The 20,461-nt window shown below is 40.6% G+C and overlaps 1 long non-coding RNA gene across 1 annotated transcript in view; it reads right to left on the bottom strand.

Annotated features, from left to right (window-relative positions):
* Positions 1–2,773: 2,773 nt before the first annotated feature.
* Positions 2,774–20,461, bottom strand: part of LOC131831387 (uncharacterized) — a 32,519-nt gene continuing 14,831 nt past the window's right edge. Inside the window, exon 3 of the long non-coding RNA XR_009353631.1 lies at positions 2,774–2,842. This is a non-coding gene — a long non-coding RNA (uncharacterized LOC131831387). The remainder of the gene's footprint in view (positions 2,843–20,461) is intronic.

Genomic DNA, 20,461 nt, shown 5'->3' with positions numbered 1-20,461 from the left:
AACCAGGAGAGCCAATGGTGCAATTACTTCTGTCCTGAAAACCAGCAGGCTCGAGACCCAAGAAGAGCTAGTATTTCAGCTCAAGCCTGAAGGCCAGAAAAAGCTGATGTCCCAGCAGCTCAAGGTGGTCAGGCAAGAAAAGTTGCCTCTTACTCACAAAAGAGTCAAGCCTTTTAGTGTTACGCAGGCCTTCAACTGATTTGACGAGGCCCACCCACATTAGGGAAGGCAATCTGTTTTATTCAGTCTACTAATTCAAATGTTAACCTCATCCAGACACACCCTCACAGAAGCACCATGAAGCCAAGATAAGTCAACACAGGCAATTAACCACCACAGTTTTACTATGTGATAAGATTTTCAAATTTTAAATGTGCAATTCAGTGGGTTTTGACACATGCATAAGGCAGTGTAAACAACACCACAATCATGATTCAGATGTTTTCATTAGCCCCAAATGTTTCCTTGTGCCCTTGGCTGTCAATCCCTTGCCACCATACCCAGACCCCTGGCAACCGCAGAAATGCTTTCTATCACTATAGCTTTGCCTCTTCTAGAAGTTCACATAAATGGAACCATAAAAGATGTGGTTTCTTATGCCTGGGCATTTCACTTAGCTTGATGCTTTCAAGATTCATCCATATTGTTTAGTGTCTTTGCCATTTGTTCCTTTTTATTGCTGAACAATATTCCACTGTACAGATGAACCACAATTTGTTTATTCACTCACTGAAGGAAATTTAGGTTGTTTCCAGTTTGGGGCAATTACTAAAAGAGCTGCTAAAAACATTTATGACATGTTACAGCATAAGTTTTTGCTTTTCTAAGTTAAGCTCCCAGGAGCGGGGTTGGTAGGTCTTATGGGAGAATAGAGGGATACGTTGATAGGAAGCTGCCAACCTGTTTTCCAGAGGGGCTGAATCATGGTGCATTCCCACCTGCAATGTATGAAAGTTCTGGTTGCTGAATATGTTCCTAAGAAATCGTATTTCAGGACAATCAGCAGAGGCAGAGAACTCCAGCAGAAACCCAGTGCTCTAGAAATAAACTAAGCTACTTGAACTGGGAGAACTTCAGAGTTGAGGCATTTGAGGCAAGAGTGAGAAGGGAAAAAAGGTCATAAAGAAGCAATTATCACTTCAAAATGTAGGGGATTTTTGTCCGAACAAAAACAATTACAGGCAATGAAAATGGCCCATGGCACAGAGTTGCAAGAAAAATAAACAAGTCTGATTTAGTAAACAAATCAATGGTTAGGAAAAAACCAGACCTGATGACTAAAGACAGAGAAAAGCATTCAATTCAGGACATTTCCCCGCCTGGTTTTTGTGTTTGTTTTGTTGTTGTTGTTTTGTTTTGTTTGTATTACTCTAATTGCAGCATGTCCTTGTTATTGAGGAGAGATTTATGTTCTTAAATATTCATTAACTATTAATCTACATATAACACATCTATCTATATGAGGGTGCATACCATAGGACAGTGTTTCTTAAACCTCAACATGCAAAGGAATCATCTGGGGACCTGGCTAAATGAAGCTTCTGCTCTGCACTTAGGTATTCCAGCAAGGCCATGGGTAAGGACATCTCTGCTGGGCTGCAGGCCGGTGGCTCCAAGGGCAGACTCTCGGGCCATATGCACACGTTCAAGTCCTACCTGTGTCAGAGTGCATTTCTTAACTGGTCTGCAAAAAGTGGGGGTAAAGTGGTGATGCCAGCCATGCACGGAAATGTCCCAGGGGTGTTGTGAGGATTCCACGAATGACTATGGGTCTGGCACTTCGATGAGCGCTGGCCACACCACAGGTGTTGTGTCAGACTCTTCCAGCTTCAGTGGGTTCCAATGGTCAAGGCAGCAGCCTGTCTGACAGCTTTAAACCACACTGATTGAGTGCACAGTGCTTTACTTCCTCCCAGGTCCCGAGCCATACTTCTGGCAGCCACCAGTTCTACTCGGGGTAATTAAGGGAGCCCCTTCAGAGCCACTAGGCTGAGAGGGCCTTGCAAAAAGAAAACCCAGTGAAAGAATTTCAAAGAGAGAGAGACTGACCATTCAGTGTGCTTTACCTGTTGGAAGTGTCAGCAGGTTCATCCCCTTGGGGAGACCGGGGCCTCCACACAATAGCTATTCCTACAAGCAGCACTAGTACTGGATGGAGCTCAGACGGTGCATTTGAAAGAATTTCCAGCCTAACCCGAGGCCCAGCGGATGGCTAAGAGAGCTGCGCCCAGCCGCGTGCCCTTCTCTCCGGGAGAGCCAGGCAGTCACTCGGCCACACCAGCCAATGAATAGACACTCTATTGTTGTTTGCCTCCTGCCCCTTTAATCTGCCTCCAGCACCCCTGTGGACATCCTAATTGGTCCTATGAATCCAGCCTTCTCTGGCCCGTCAGCTCTGCTCTGTGTTCATGGCCCGCTTTCATCTCCCTGCTCGCTTGGCATATTGCTCTATTCTCGTGGTTTCTGATGTTAAAATGCAGCTTGTAGAGCTTGGATGATCTTCATACCATTTCTGCCTCCCTGTTAGTAACTGTACTAGAAAAACAGCTGTTAATCTCAATTAGGTTTTGATTGCTAGTTAGTAGCTACCTGTCAGGATCAAGCAGCCTTCATCCCAGTCCCTTCAGCTATTTCTCATGCAAGCGGTACACTCGGTTTCCATGAGAACCATTTAGCTAGATGCCGCCTCACCCAAAACTGCCCCTTCTTCTGGGGCTTTTCTCATCTCTCTCCAGGAAGCTCTGAAGTTCCTGGTCTACTTGCCTGTTTCCTGGTTTTCTTCATTTCATCGTCCAGTCGGAGTTTCCAATGAAAGCCACGTTCTCTCTCTTGCTGGTGTGTCCTGGAAGGGAAATCAGGGGATTAGTTATTCCACTAATTGAACTCTGGCTAAGAACCCAGAGAAGGATGGTTCTGGAGCAGAGGGCACCTGCCCTCCCCCAGCAAAGTGGAGAGACTGACGGGCAAATACGGAGAATCACAATATGGAGGAGCACAACGTCTGAGGAAGCAACGCGCGCCAGGAAAACTTGAACTCTGACTAGTTGCTGGAGGCTCAATGAGGACAACTCTGAGAGGGAACAACTCCAGCAGGATCCAGTCACTGGAGATCCCTACACTTGGGGAAGTTTTCCCTCCCAGAGGTCTACCAGGTCCTCATGATGCTTCCCAGAGCCAAACACCCAGATACCTCCCACAGCAAAAGGGGAAAAGGAACAATTTTGAATAATGTCAGGGCCTTCTGTTCTTCACAAGATCTGCCCACCTGCATGGGTTTTTCAGAACCATAACCAGCCAACTCTGGTCTCCTCTGGCTCTCCTGTTCTACTGAACGGGCAAGGGCTGGGGTTCACTCGTGTGAGGCTCACACTGCAGCTGCAGGCAGACTCAAACACTGAGGTCTGCTAGTAGGAGTATGAAACCCCATCCTAGACCCATGCATTACACCACGTTGCTAGGCTCTAGCTCACAGCAGTTTCTTTTACCCAGTACACATCGTGTCTGGCTATCAGGACAAAATTGCAAGGCATACTGAAAGGTGAAAAGCACAGATTGAAGAGACAGAGCAAGCAATGGAACCAGACTCAGATATGGCAGGGATGTTGGAATTATCAGATGAGGAATTTAAAACGACGACGATTAACATACTCAGGGCTCTGATGGGTAAAGTAGACAGCATGCAAGAACAGACGGGCAATGTGAGCAGAGAGATGGAAATTCTGTGAAAGAACCAAAAAGAAATGTCAGAGATCAAAAATACTAACAGAAATGAAGAATGCCTTTGATAGGAGACTGGTGCAGCTAAGGAAAGAATCTGAGCTTTAGGATATCTCAACAGAAATTGCCCTAACTGAAAACCAAAGAGAAAAAAGATTTGGGGGGATAACAAACAAACAATCAAAACAGAGTGTCCAGGAACTGTGGGACAACTACAAAGGGTGTAACATGAGTAATGGGAATAGCAAAACAAGATGGAAAGGAACAGAAGAAACGTTTGAAATCATAATGACAGAGAACCTCCCAAATTACCGTCAGAGAGCAAAGCACGTACCGAGCGAACATTAAGTGAGATAATGCCAGAAAGCCGAGTCCTACTGTGTGCTGTATGTCTACTCAGTGGCTGTGTTGTGCTACGGTGGCAGAACTGACTAGTTGCCACAGAGAACTGATTCACAAAGCCAAAAGTATTTACTATCTGACTCTTCGCAGAAAACAATGGTTACTCTAAATTGATGCAAATTTTGCAAAGCCAAATGGCACCTTCTTTTCCTGTTGGTGAATGAGAGCTCTGAACAGAGGTGAGTGCAGTGGGCAAGATGGGGACAGATGGCAAGAGTGATATTTTGACTTCCAGAGGAGGAGGTTCAGATTCTACCTGGTGGCAGTAACTTGTCTGGGGGTGCAGTCTTGTTTCCTCAGCTCCCAGGAAACTCTCAGAATTCCCCTTGTCAGAACTTCCACTTCAGAGAGCTTTGTTATATAGAAATCATTCTAGGGAGAAAAATCTCTTCCTCCTCTCTCTGCTATGAGTGAGGGGGTATGAAATTCTCGGTCTCTGCTCCCCATTCCCCCCAGCACTGACATTAGGCACCTTCCCTACAGAGAAGGTTGTGCTAAGTGTTATATGGGCAGTAGGGGAGGGGAGTCTATTGGCCCAGCTGTTAGGAATGTAGACTTTTATTTAATTATTCTGCTGATTGTCCCTTTTAGCATCTGTGTTTGACCATGAGCTTGGAGTTTTCCTGGAACATGGGTTCTTGAACGCTATGGTGTGTCAGAATTATCTGGGGGGCTTGTTAAAATCCAGACGGTTGGGACCCACTCCGCAAACTTCTAACTCTTTTGGTCTGCGCTGAGATTTAAGAATTTGCATTTTCAATAAGTTCCCAGGAGCTGCTGCGGCTGCTAATCCAGGAACCACCCTCTGAGAATGCCTGGTTTAGGGCTTTCATGGGAAGAACAGTTCTTATCTGTGGAGGAGGACCATTTCCTTTGTTGCCTTGCAGCACAGTTTCTCTACTTTCTATCTTCCACAGTTTCATCAATTTCTGATAATCGTCCTTAAGTTATCTGTTTTATGTAGGATTCGATTCTTCCAAACTCTTTTCTTATCTGTTCCATGGGCGCTGGGTACTAGAGAACAGATAGACACATATGCTTCATCTTCTTTCCTTGTGATTTCTTCTGATTCATTTATGCTGAAGGAATACTTTTCATTCTATATTTACCTCTAACATTTGATAGGTCAAAGATCACCCACTGCAATGTATTTTAGAGTGGTAATTTAACTTTGTTTTTCCAAATAGTTAATTATCTGTCCCAGCACCATTATTCAATAATGATTCCTTTTCTCACTAATTTGTGATGCCACCTTTAATATACACTTAGTTCACATCTATACTGGGGTCGATTTCTGGGCTATCAAATCCATTACATTGATCTGTCTGCTGATTCTTTTGTCAGTAGCACACTGCTTTAATTATTGAAGTTGCATTATCTGATAAGGCAAATTCTCTTTCATTAGTCTTTACTTTCAATATATTCTGGGTTATTTTTGCCCTTCATCTTCAAAATTACTTTATCACATTTCCCCCCTTCCCATTTATCTTTGGTATTAATGAAGATTTCATAAATCTATTAAGTATTTTATGTAAGATTGACATTACATTTCCAATGCAAAACCATTAGTCTATTTATTCAAGACTTCTTTTATGTATCTCAGACTTCTGAAGTGCTCTGCAAATAGGTCACATACTTTTTGAGGTATTTTTATATTTTCTGTTGAAATTATGAACTAGGAATTTATTTTTCATTACAGTTTCTTATCCCCATTTTGAGACAGTTTTGGGGGTGGAGCAGAGGGAACACTTTCAAGAAAGACCTTTTTATAATAAAAGAATTCAATGTGATTGGGGGTTTTGGCTCTCAAAACTGGGTGTTCATTTTGGATTTCAGTATATTTGAATTAATGGCAATGCTCGGTGGTTCTTGACTTAAAACCCATAATAATATGCTTGCATTATGCTGAATTTTTGCAATAAAACAAAAAGAATGTTAAAAATCGAATAATAACAGAAACGTAATTCATAGCTAAGTTTGCCCACCAGTAGGCAGGGACAATGGAGTGTATCAAGCGTACAATTAAGCAGACGCCCTCTTTTCCATTTTATCCAAGGCCAGTTCATTCTGCGCCTGAATAGCATTAGAGTATGTCATCCTCTTAACAATATTTTTTAATTTAGTCAATATTCCCAAATGATCTTTCCACTTCAGGATGATGTTTTGCATATTGACTTTCATTCACAAAAGAGAATATATTCTTCAGGTAATAAAATCTTACTCTGGTACTAAAGATCAACTCGGCATGTTCTGAAGATGCGCTAACCTGAAAATGCAACTTTATAATACCGAGGGGGTATATCCAACTTAAAGAAAAGATTATCTTAGAACAAAAGTTTACATAGGGTGCCTGGGTGGCTTAGTGGGTTGGGCCTTGCCTTTGGCTCAGGTCATGATCTCAGGGTCCTGGGATGGAGGTCCGCATGGGGCTCTCTGCTCGGCAGAAAACCTGCTTCCTCCTCTTTCTCTGCCTGCCTCTCTGCCTACTTGTGACCTCTCTCTCTATCAAATAAATAAATAAACAAAATATCTTAAAAATGTAAAACAAAACAAAACAAAACAACAACAAAAAAACCTTATCATAAAACATTAAACAACTGGAAGCAGAAAGAAAGAAATCCCAAAGTCTAAAGTAGTCATCAAATACATAGTAGTTTGTCAGATCTAAGACCCCACCATTTTAAGTCACAATATTATTTTATGTATTGCAAAGAAGAAAAAAGAGTCTTCTAATAAGCTATGTTGTGTTGTAGAATGTAAGACTGATTCTAATTTTAGAGATTTTAAAATTGGGTTGAGGAGTGTGCTTCTTATAATAAATTACATATGTTAGACTGTTATAGACTAACAGACATCTGATTCAGAAAGCACATCCCTGGAACCTGACTTGAAGTGGCACCTTCAGGAAGGGGCTGATCCAGCAGTTCAATATTGTCATTAAAGACCACTATCCCATCACAGGATCAACTTCATTCTCTAAGGTTGGTTCCCCTTATTGATAAAACACAGATGTCAGCAGCAAACACAGATGCCAACAGGCTACAGAATTCCATGTTCACACTGAGTCAAAGACAAAGGATTGTTTCCAAAAAATTAAAATTTCCCAGTCATCCCTAGCTATCTTCTCATTGTTTTCTTAGCAGCCCAATTCCAGAGTGTCACCTACCCATCCCTGAACAAACTAGTATTCTATGAGCTATATTGTCCAATATGATAATGACTCACTGTTATGGACACCTAGAGAGGCAAATGAACCCTTGCCCCAAATTTGGTTTGGATGCCAAAGCTGATGAAGCCGTATACACACCAGGAAGATATGAGAAGTTTGATAATTTACATAATTCAGCTTTCTCAGGAGAGCTGGGCAGGCCTCTCAAGCAGGTTTAAAATGGCTCAAGAGAGGCCTGATTTTTTATTGTAGTCAGGGTGGGGCCAATGGCAGAGCTCTTGGGTGCGCTGGGACTGGCACGGTTTGGATCTCTTCATTGGTTCCAAAGGAGGGAACACTCAGGCTTTCTTATCTGCTTGCACAGATGCAGGCACAAGGGAAAGAAAGAGGGGTGAGGCCTAAAATCTGTCAGCAGATGTCAAAAAGTGCAGATTCCTTATTATACCAGGCCAAAGGTAATTGTGTACATTTAAATTAATTAAAATTAAATAGAATTATAAATTTGATTTCTCAATCACATCAGGCACATTTCGAATACTTAAAGTCACAAGTGGGCCAGCTTATAGAAGATTTCCACTATCCCCCCAAAATGCTGTTAGACAATGCTGGTCTCCAGAGCAAGTGTCAACAGACCATATGTAGCCCACAGGCCAGATTCAGCCCAGTGTCTGTATTTGTACAGCTAAAAAATGGTTTTTCTATTTTTAAGTGGTTAAAAAAAATCAAAAGGAGAATGATATTTAATGATGTGAACATGACATGTAATTACTATTTGAATGTCCATAAACACAGTTTTCTTGGAATTGGGTCACACTCATCATTTCCATGTTGTTTGTGCTGCTTTCACATGACAATGGCTTGAGCGGTCAGCACAGGGACTGTCTGACCAAGAAGCCTGGGATATTTGCTATCTGGCCCTTCACAGGAAGGGTTGTGATCTCTGGGCTGCAGGAACAGGATGGTCCTTATTCACTCAGGCTCACTCCTGGGAACTGTGATGGGGTCAGCTTCTCCTGAGTCTCCTGGGGTGTATAGAGGCCTGGGGGATACCTGTTGTGAGGGAGAAAGCAGAGCTAGATCCTGGGTTGGTCAGCACCAGCCTGGAGAGTAGCTGAAAGGAAACAGAGACTAACATTTAACTTTTGTGTGGAATGGAACTGGTGGTCTGTGAGGCGCATCTCTCTATCACTAAAGAAATGGCATTTCTTCCTCTTTCCAGAGAAGACACACCACTTGGATTCTGCTTTATGTTCATGGTGTCACTCAAGTTCCATGTTTTCTCAGTCCTGGCATATACACTTTATATTCATCCATGTTATTTCATTGCTACTTCTGGTGTGCATAAGGTACAAAATTTCAGACCAATTCTTTGTGTCAAAATTATTATCCCCACTTCATCCCTCTCTCTCTCCCCACCTGCCTCCACTTGCCTCCAGGTTTTCTGTCAATCCCTTCGATTTATTACTTTAAACCATCCCTGTTTTTTCAAAATAGATAATTTTATTCTTTTTCAAGTTTTAATTTAAATTCCAGTTCATTGACTTATGGTATAATACTAGTTTCGGGTGTAGAATCTAGTGATTGATCACTTACATACAACACCCAGTGCTCATCACAAGTACCTTTCTTAATCCTCATCACCCAGTTAGCCCATCCCCTACCCACATCCCCTCCAGCAATGCTTAGTTTGTTCTCTATAGTTATGAGCCTCTTATGGGTTGCCTCTCTCTTTTTTCTCCTGCTATGTTCATCTGCTATGTTTCTTAAATTCCACATATGAGTGAGATCACATGGTGTTTGTCTTTCTCTGACTGACTTATTTCACTTAGCATAATACTCTCTAGCTCAATCTACATCATTGCAAATGGCAAGATTTCATTCTTTTTTATGGCTGAATAATATTCCATTATATATTATATATTATAATATATAATTATATCTATTATATAAATTATATTGTATAATATATAATATAATGTAATGTAATATATAATTATATTATAAATATAATTATATAATATATAATTATATTTATATATACATTTATTATATACACATATAAATTATATTTATACATAATATATAATTATGTCCATTGATAAATGAATGGATAATATATATATTATATATATAAATATATATATAAAATTTATCCATTCATTCATCAATGAACATTTGGGCTCTTTACATAATGCTATAAACATCTACGTGCATGTGTCCCCTCAAATCAATATTTTTGCATCCTTTGGGTAAATACCTTATAGTGTAATTTCTGGGTGGGAGGATACATCTATTTTTAACCTTTTGAGGAATCTCCATACTGTTTTCCAGAGTGGCTGCACCAGTTTGCATTCCCACCAACAGTGTACGAGGGTTCCCCTTTCTCCACATGAGACAATTTTAAAAAGTAATACTCACATGAAAAGTGTTTTCACATTAAAAATTATTGATCTTTTGGGGCACCTGGGTGGCTCAGTGGGTTAAAGCCTCTGCTTTCGGCTCGGGTCATGATCTCAGGGTCCTGGTATCGAGCCCCGCATCAGGGTCTCTGCTTGGTGGGGAGTCGGCTTCCTCTTCTCTCTCTGCCTGCCTCTCTGTCTACCTGTGATCTCTGTCTGTCAAACAAATAAATAAAATCTTAAAAAAAAATTATTTGTCTTTTAATTTGTAGAAGTTTCATTACTATGCATTCATAGATCAACTGGGTTTTTTCCCCTCAGAATAGGATGCAAATTCTAGAAGATGTCTGGGAGCAGATTTGATTGATGTTATAGGAACAAATTTTAAGCCATCTTTTCATCTGTTAGAATATCAGGGTTGTAAGTGCCCAGGATGGGCTGGAACTGGAGAAGCTCTTTTTAAAAAGGATCTCTTATCTGGAGAATTTCAGGAAAGTTTGACTCTGACATGTCTTACTTTTTTTAAGAATCTATTTATTTATTTGAGAGAAAGAAGGCACACAGTGCAGTGGGGGAGAGACATCAGGAGAGTGAAGGAGAGAGAGAGAGAAGCTCAAGCAGACTCTATGCTGAGTGTGGAGCCTAATGCAGGGCTCAATCCCACAACCCTGAGATCAGGACCTGAGCCAAAACCAAGAATTAGACACTCAACTGACTGTGCAACCCAGGTGTCCCTAAAATGTCTCACTGTATTGTTTTTAATTTCTTCCAATGTTCTTGGACTAGATAGAGGCAGTAGTGGTACAACACTGTGAATGTAATAAATGCCACTGAAGTGTTTATTTTAAAATGGTTAATTTGATATTATGCAAGTTTTATCTCAATAAATAAACAAAAGAGAGGAAAAACGTATCTTCCAGTGGGTTTATCAAGGTGGAATTTCACTGTAAGTCAAATAGAGGAGCATTTCCATGAAAGATCAATGAGTTTTAAATGAGAAGCGTGGCCTTGCCTTTGTAAATGTTGTTAAGTCACGCTTCTTTCCATTGCTTGCTGGTGAATAAAGTTTGTGGATTTTAAGAAAAAGTAAACCAAGAAAGGGGAAGGGTTGGCTTACCAAAAAAAAAAAAAAAAAAAAAGAGGATGTCAGGTGAGAATATTTCAACTTGAGTCATTTTGGAAGAGCTTTTGTGGTATTGATGTTGGGAGAGTCCAGAAAAAGTCCATTGGTGCTCTGATGGCTAATTGGTTTTGAATGGAATGAATTGTGGATTTTAAAATTTATGCTGCCCCCCCACACACACATAAAGCTTTTCTCTTCTTAAAAACAAAAGAAAAAAGTGCCTTTATTGAAACCATTTTTGGCTTTTGGCAAAGATGGAGGGCTGTTTTGTTTTGCTTTAAAGGCCCACAGCCCTATTGAAAGAGTTCCCCCACCTCACCGGTGCTTTGCCAACCAGGGTGGGAGGCCCAGCAGGTACTTCTATAAGAAATGCTGATGTGTATCGCTGGAGGGAGGGAGGCTGCCAAATCCAAGAAATGGGCTGTAGGGATCCAAAGGGACTGAATTTCAGGAAAGAGAGGAGGGAGACAAAAAGCTTAAGGAGCAAGCTCATGTCTGTTCACCGATCTTTTCTGCTTTTCAGAGAGCATGAGGTTTAATATTCAAGTGGAAATATGACAGTAAAAGGCATGACAAATAAGTTGTTTGCAAAATACATTCTAGGCATGCAGAGGACCCAGGGTGACATCTGGCCACTACAAGGTCAGCTGAGGCCAGGCAAGGAAAATTGTCCCCAGCAGCCACCCCCTCTATTAAGGGGAACCTCTGCAACCTCCGACACCAGCCCTGGCCACCCAGCTATTCCAAAGTCTTCAGCCTGCCCAGCCCAATAGCAATGTGAGGGAATGGAGAAGGAGGGCTTTGTTCTACCCCTTTCTATCTGAACACATTGTATTTGGGGGAAGAAGCCAAGGAGTAGGGGTCTGAGATATGAGGTATCAGCTGAGCATAAAATGTTAATACTTTCCTTACCTCGCATATCTGATTCTCCAGTTTGCACATGCTTTTTTCCCCACATATCCTCTGAAGCTCTGTGAGGACAAAGAAGCTCTCTATCCTATGCCCAGAAAAGTTCCACATGCAAAGAGGTCCTTTCAAGTGAGCTTTTAATCACACCAGAGACATGTTTGCCCTGTAGTTTCCAGTATGTAGCTGGCATACTGCAGACCATGTTATACTCAAATTGAAGATGTTATTTCCCAATACCTGCAGATTATGTGTCTAGATATCTTAGAATAGAAGGGATGTGCTGATAACCATATTAAAATCATAAAAATATCATTATGTTTTTCAAGGTAGAGTCAGGTTTAGTTAATCAGAATTGGTTTGCAAGATTCCATTTGTTTCTGTGTTTAAAATAGTGTCAGGTTGACAAGTCTTTTGTTCTCACACTATCACACTGGCTTCTATTCTAATCTGTGTGATACCAGGACAATACAGATAAGCTAAATGTGGTTTAATCAATTCTGACTCTTCTGATCTGACTGATATTTTTGCATGGATTTTGATTAATCAGAAATGTATAGAATATTCATCCCTCATTCCATAGTTTTGACAAGTGCGGACTTTGCTTTTCATATGTTCAGAATGATGCCACAATTCAAAGCATCCCTTTCATCTGACATACTACTAATTGAATGATTTCTTTTGTTTTTTTGTTTTGTTTTGTTTTTGAAATAATGGAATAGCCCGTTGGCTTTATACTTAGGAAATAGGAAATGGGAAATGTAGTTTAGAAAAGCTTCTGTGAAGTGTTATCAAGGGTAAATAAATCTGTAATAACGTAATTCACATGCTCTCTCAACACAAGAGAATTTCTGAAGATTTTATTGACTTGATAGCAAAAATAATGAAAAAAAAAAAAACCAAAATGGACTCTATAGCAAATATCAAAGAATTCAAATAAATACAGGAGTAGAAAAAATATATGGGAGGTGCATATTATTTTACCTACAGAGGGAGTGTATTTTTCAGTTCTCCATTGGGATCTTCAATTTCAAATTCCTAAAGATACCTCTGCAAGGAAGGGTAGAGGCATGGGTGGACAGAACAGGATCTTGTCTTAAATAAGGGAAGATTTCTAGTTGTATCATGAAAAGCAAATAGATACTTTCTGTTCCATCTGGGGATGCAGAAAGCTGGAAAGAGTATCATGCTCATCCTTACAAAAGCAGTAACAGCAGCAAACACAGCAACAACATACACAGAAAAAGAGACAAATAGCAAATCCATATCTCTCTTTCCCCTATCAGAGAGGGAAGGAATGACACGTGCTTATAACGACAGAGGAGGTGAGAACATTTTCTTACCTGGGATACATATACCTAGTAAGAAGAACTTCGCTGAAATTGTTAGTAAGTCATTGAAGACTGAGTATAGGTCAGCAAAGTCTAAGTACAGGTGAGTAATATACAGAAAACAGGATTGCCAGGGGCTTTAGATTTTTGCCCTCTTATAAGCTCTTTTCTATTAATCTCCCCATGTGCTAAAAAATTAATATTGGTGAAGGTCTTGAGAAAGCATCCCTTGAAGTGCATGCTTGTAGGAGGTGAGTGGAAGAGCTATGGGAAAGGGAGGATTCCATTCTCCCGGATCCTTCCCCTACTTCCTCTATGGAACATAGACCTTATATTTTGGGAAGAAGGACAACAAACATGGTCACTCTCAGGAACTGGTGAAAACCCACTTCAGGGAAGAGGCAGGAATACTGAGAAAGCAGTGAAAGGCCATGAGACCCAAGGACAGAGTGACTGTGTGAGTCTGATGTATTATCTGAACATTAGAAACCCGTCAATATCATCAAGCTAACACATGTCAAGTAACAGTAGGCTTCTGCAGGGAGAAGTGCAATAGTGTGGAAAGAGACTGTCTCTGAAGTGCAGCAAAAATGGATGACTTAATGCTAAGGGTAAGACAGCCACTGAGGAAAGACCCCATGATGAACCAGCCCCCATCCTTCAATGCAAGTTGTCACTAGAGGTATTTGAAGTATGTGGTGCATTGCGGGTAGCTATAGCAACAACAAACCCTAAACACAGCTCACATCCTTACTGGATTCATTTAAAACTGCAGAGTAAAGGACTAGCATAAGAAAACTATGCCCATTTTCAGCATAAAACTACTTTTCTCAGTCTCTACTGTTCTATACAGGATGTTCAGCTTGCAACAGAAAGTTATGAAGCAGGTAAAAAACAAAATTAAGGAAAACAATACAAACAGACATGTAAAACAACAGAACCAAACTCAGACAGGAATCAAATGTGGGAACTCTCAGACAAGGAATTCAGTATATCTGTGATTAAAATGCTAAAGACTCTAATAGGAAAGGAGGACAATATGCAAGATAAGATGGGTAATTTCAGCTAAGAAAGGAAAACTATAAGCAGAAGTCACATAAAAATACTTAAGTAAAAAAAGTACAGTAACAGAGCCTTCGATATTGTCTTGAAGAGCCTCATCAGTAGACTCAACACAGCTGAAGGAAGAATCAGTGAACATGAAGATATGTCAACATAATTTACAAAAACTAAAACAAAGAGTAAAACTAATGCTAAGTAAACAAATAGAAGAGAGCATCTAAGAACTGTGGGACAATAAACAGTCAAGCATAGCTAATTTCAGAAAAAGAATTCCAGAAAAAGAGAGAAGAAATAGTGGCTGAAAATTTCCCAAAATTAATGACAAGTATCAAATTGCAAATTTAAGAAACTCTGAGAACACTCAGCAAGGTAAATACTAAACACATATACACATGCACATGTTCTTTACCAGTATCATACTCAAAGTGCTCAAAACCAAGGGAGCAGGGAAGAAATCTTAAAGGCAGCTAGAGAAAAAAAATACAGTGCAGATAGACAAAGATCACAGTTACAATAGACTTCGCGTCAGAAGCTATACAATCCAAAAGACAATGAAGTGACAATAGCAGCAAAAGGAAAAAAAGAAACTTTCAAATTCAGAATTCTACCCCTGGAAAAAATACCTTCGAAAAATGAAGGAGGAATAAAGAATTAATCAGACAAATAAAAACATAATATTTATTGACATCATATGTGTCCTGAAGGAAATGTTTTCAAAAGGTCTTCAGGCAGAAGTAATGTGATATCAGACAAAAACTTAGATTTATACAAAATTAAGAACTGGGGTATGGTATAAATTCCCATTTTCACTTTTAGCTTCTCTAAAAGATAACAGAGTATCTGGAGCAAAAAACCAGAGTTTGATTCTCAAAATGAATGCAAAATTTTCTTGGTAAAAATCCAACAACCATCCATGATTAAAACCTCCCAAGAGGGGAGTCTGGATGGCTCAATGGGTTAAAGCCTATGCCTTTGGCTTGGGTCATGATCCCAGAGCCCTGGGATGGAACCCCACATCAGGCTCTCTGCTCAGTGGGGAGCCTGCTTCCCCACTGCCCTGTCTCCACCTGCCTCTCTGTCTACTTGTTATTTCTGTCTGTCAAATTAAAAAAAAAATAATAAAACCTCCCAGGAATCTAGGAAGAAAGGGGAACTCCCTTAAGATAAAAGGCATTTACTGGGAGCCTAGAGCTAATATCATCTATGGAGACTGATTTCTCTCCTCCTGTGTCAGAGAGCAGGCAGGAATTTCTTCTCTTACCACTTTTATTCAATATTGACTAGAAGTCCTAGTCAGGGCAATAAGGTAATAAAAAGAAATAAAAGACATACAGATTGAAAAAGAAGAGAGAAAATTCTCTCTCACAGATGATATGATTGCCTATTATGAAATTTCAAAGAAACTACAAAGAGGTCCTAGAATAGGTCAGCTCGACAAGGCCACGAGATACATGGTCAAAGGTAAAAAATCAATTGTATTTATATATATAAATAATAAAAATTAGAATGTGAAATTAAAAAAGAACAATATGATTTACAATTAGCACCAAATGCAAGATCCATAAAAAACTCCTGATGAGAGAAATCAAAAAAACCTAAAGAAAAGGAGAGATATACTGTGTTTATGTTGACTCAATACTGCTGATATGATAGTTCTCCCCACACTGATCAAGGGAATCAAGGAAATTTCAGTGAAAATACAAGGAGGATGTTTTACTGATACTGTTAAGTTGTTTATAATATTTATATGAAAGAAGAAAGCAACTAGAAGAGCCAAAACAATTTTGAAAAAGAACGAGGTTGCAGGACTTACAGTTCAAGAATTACTATAAAGTCTATATTAATCAAGACAGTGAGTTGTTGGCAAAAGGATGAAAACTTACATCAGTGGAACAGAAGAAAGATTCTACAAGTAGACTTACACATAGGTGAGAACTGATTTTGACAAAGGTACAAAGACAATTCAAGAGAAATGATAATCTTTTCAAGAAATGGTGCTGGATCCCCATAAAAAATTTTTTTACCTTGACCCATACTTCATACTTATTACAAAACTTAACTCAAAGTGGGCCACTGACCTATGGATTAAATATGAATCTACAGATTTCCTAGAAGTCAAGGGAATCAAATCTATGTCAAATTATACTTGGTGAGTAATGTTTAGATTATGCAAAATGTTAAGTTCCTCTCCTGTCATGGGATTCTTAATATCCCTGAGCCTCCTCTGAGTACCTGCTCACAGAACACAAGTCCACATGCAGAAGTGGCACTCAGTGACGCCCCAACAGATGCAGGTCATCATGAGTGATGATGGTGAACAGATTCCTTTCTATTGCCCATCCCCTCTACATATGTCTAGTTGCACATGCCTACGAGATTCTCATTCTACGCGCTATAAGAAAGGTAAATCAAAATAGACCTAGAAGTGTGGCTTTTCTCAGTTGGCTCTTGCTTCTGTCCAATTTCCCTTTTTTGGGGACCTCTCTGTGTCAGTCTCTGGCTGATCAGTGTTCGCACCCTGCCCTGATTTAGTATAAGCTTAAATTTTGATGAACACACAGAGAGATTCACTCCCTCTTCCAAATTAATGGTGAAAGTGTTAAATAAGGCCATCCCTAATAGCCATCTTTGTACCTTCTTACAACCAGATACTTTGCCATTTATCAATAACCTTTCCTTGTGATCTTGTAGCTAATTTTGTAAATAAAATTTCCTGAGACATATCAAATCTTTACCAACATAAGATAGATTACATCTCTTGCATTTCCCCTTTGTCTATTCATAACTCTGTCAAAAAAAGCTATTGTGCTGGTATGATTTGTTTCTTTGAAGCCCAAGACACTTATTGTTCCTGATATCATCACTTTCCTGCTACTTAACCACACATGCGCTACGCGGGCGCACACACAGACACACACACACAGACACACACAAGCATGCATGCACGCAATTATTACAGCTGGAACTGATGTTTACAGGGCGATAATTGCCTCTATCTTTCTTTTCTTCCTTCTCACTTTGAAGAGCAGGCTATGTTTCATATTCACAAAAGTCCATTCATCTCGTAATTTTCCTGATTCTACACCAAGTGCTCAGTCTGATTTTCTATGATTACTAAGTAAATCTTACCAGGAGGCCCATTCTCTGGATCTTGAGCTACACCCTGAATAATACAGGCCAATGTCAAGAAGGTCCCTACGCCCTCACAATGTGGGGGAGGGGGGAAGAACTTTGGAGGCTCCAAAAGGGAAGCACAGGGATATGAGGTTCTGCCATTGGTGGAAATGTTTTTGTCTCAGGGAGTTCCTATGGAGATACGGGGTTTTAGAAAATGATTTGCATTACAGAAATCAGTTAATAATAGAAGTCCTACCTTGTTTACATGTGGCCTGAAATAAATTTGAGGAATCTGGTCATCTTAAAAACCCCTAAATATTTGACATCTTCTGGTGTCTTGTCTTTTTGAGAAATGAAATTGACATTTATGGATAGTCTATCCTGCAGTAGATATTCATTTAACTCTCATTTAGTCCACATAACAACCATTAATATATGTTATTACCCCCATCTTACCGATGACGTGGAATCTATGGTTCCATGATTATGCCTTGGGCCACAGGGCAAAGGATGGACTGGGGATGCATTTGCCATCTCTGTAACCTCAGAGGCCTGTCGCTCTACATAATCCATACCGTTCTTTATTTTGCAAAAAATCATTCTGTGACTGTAGATAAGTCTCTGAACTACTCGGATCTCAGCTTCCTCACCTGTGGAAAGGAGAGGTCCGACTAGCTCAGGGCTAGGATTTCTGCCTGTTCTAATGTGCTTAAGCCTTGAAGAATTTGACCTTAGGCAAGAGAAGACCTCAATACTGATTTTTAAAATAGAAAAAGAGAGAGAGCAATAGGAGGTAGACAGTTTTGGCCCAAGTAAGTGTGCATGCAGTTAGTGGACATTTAGAGAGCTTAACGACGAGATGCAATGTTAGTTTTTGGATGCACGAGGAACTGAGGTTCCCATTAAAGGTGCTTCAGACATCTGAACAGAAAAGATGGGAGATGCTGAGATTGAAATGTCTAGGACTTCTGAACTCCTGACTCCAACTCCTGAGCTGCAGGGCCTCCCCAGGTATCTAAGAAATTTCCAGAGACAGGGTTTTACTGAGTGAGGTCCAAACTTCTGAAGAGCATAATTCCATTTACGGATATTTCCAGAAATCTCCATGACTTCAAGCATAACCTTGTCTTCTGTTTCGTATCCCTCTCCCCTTCCTTTACACAGAGTAGATGCCTTTCACATAATTTAGTACTTTTGATAGATAGAAAAGTGACCTAAAGTTACAAGAGGTGCTATTATTCATGTGGTCAACTATACTCTCCCTCCTCCCTCCCCCCCCCCCTTTTTTTTTTGAGCAGGGTTTTGCTTTCAGGAGTTACAGTGTCCCGTTTGTAGCTTCTACAAACAGGATCAGACTTTAAAGAATCCAATGGCACAACTTAAAAATGCTCTCTGTTTCTACAAGGTGAAGGCAGCCTAACTCTTTTGAAACCCTCTGACAGACCCAGTTCCTTAACCAAGTGCTCCTTTCTTGACAGCATGGGTACAATGAAATCTTCTAGAACAGACCCCTGTGCATTTTTGGAGGCTAGGTGAGGAATGCAGACATGTGGGTTCACTGGTAAAAACTCAAGGCCGAAGTACCCCTTCAATCGTATTATAAAACTGTGTGCATTATAAAAAAATTGAGATTCAAGTTATTTTCTGACTTGATTGAACCAGAAACTCTCAGCAAGAGCTTGATTTCCAGCCCATTATCCAGACCAAAGAGGTTTGAATGAGCTTTTGTTAAGTATGCAATTCTGAAGCTCTCTGAATTCTGCTCATCAACAGTGAAGGCATGTTGCAGACGGCAAGCGCAGGAGCTTCTGTGTCCTCTCATTGCCACTGTCTGGGCCATCAGCTAGCAGCGCACGGCATTCTAATACGGGGCGCCCGCCCCGAGCCCCGTACCAGAACAGCTACTTTGCTGCTCCCTGTGGTTACTTCTGCGGGCTAGGAGCAGGGAGGGGTGGCATATCGAGCCTCACAAATGCCACTGCATCCGCATTGCGTCAAGGGTCTCACAAAATGCTGAGCTCCAGAGCACAGTAAAATGCCTGCGGCTCCCATGGTGCCCGACCTTGCTTAATGAGGGCAACACACGCATCTTGGGGGACCTCCCCCCACCTCTGTTTCTTGCTAGGTTCTGGGCTGACAGACAGGGAAGCTCCGGTCCACGAAAAGCCTGCAGAGAGCCCTGCCACAGCTTGTGCTCTGCCAGAGCTTTTGCCAGGCCCCAATCTGAAGCAGCCTCCCAGCTCAGGCAGCCCACCAGGCCTGTTACTCATGCGAGTGTGGACACTAACGACACCTTTGCTAGCAAAATGTGAGAATTCTAATTTCCTTCTCCCCCAGTTCCTGAACCTCGAGGGTCAGGAGCACCCAGAGAGTTGCTTTTTACCCCTGGGGCCTCCAAGTGCAAGTAGTTCCTAACTCAGGCCTGAGGGTGATTTGTTCTTTATGAATATAATAGGCAGGGTGTCAGTGCTTGGTATAAAACACGCCTTCAACTGTAGCAGGATGCCTGGTTTACGAAGGGTTTGGAAAACCACAACTCTGTAGAATGTGCGGGTAGTTTCAGTAAGAGAGAGAGAGAGAGAGAGAGAGAGAGTGTGTGTGTGTGTGTGTGTGTGTGTGTGTGTAGCATACGTTTTGCATGCTCTTTTTGAAAAATTATAAAATTACGAGATACCAATAGATGCCAGTAGAAATAAAGAATGTAAATGACCCCAAACCCCCCTATTCAGAGTACATTTAATGGTTAATCTTCTAGACTCTTTCGGTTGCCCATACATGCATATCTAAATAAAAAATGTAGACATCCTATATTAAAGTAGGGCCATATTTTACATGCTGGTTTCTCTCCTTGCATGTCTCTCTAATATGTGTGTGTGTGTGTGTGTGTGCGTGCGCGTGTGTGTGTTTGTATATATATGGAATATATAGATATTCCAAATGACTATGAATAGTATAATTTAATCAATTTCCTCTTATCAGATAGTCTATTTTAATTTTTTATTCATAAATGTGACCTGCCTGACTGTCTCAGGCTTTGCTAACCAGTGAGCACAAACGTAGTCCCTGTAACATAAATTTTAATTTAATAACTCGAAGGCTCCAACTCCCATCATTTTTAGAGTCTTCTTCCCTAAATATTTCCAAGAGCCCCTTACCCCAAGTAAAGGGTACTTACATGTGTTAGTGGCTCGTTCCTGGCGTTGCTGGCTTCCAGGCCCAGCAAGGCCAACATGAT

The sequence above is a fragment of the Mustela lutreola genome, chromosome 5 (genome assembly GCF_030435805.1).
Source record: "Mustela lutreola isolate mMusLut2 chromosome 5, mMusLut2.pri, whole genome shotgun sequence".
NCBI lineage: Eukaryota > Metazoa > Chordata > Mammalia > Carnivora > Mustelidae > Mustela > Mustela lutreola.
The sequence above is the reverse complement of the archived record's forward strand: the minus strand, read 5'-3'. Positions and strand labels throughout refer to the sequence as shown.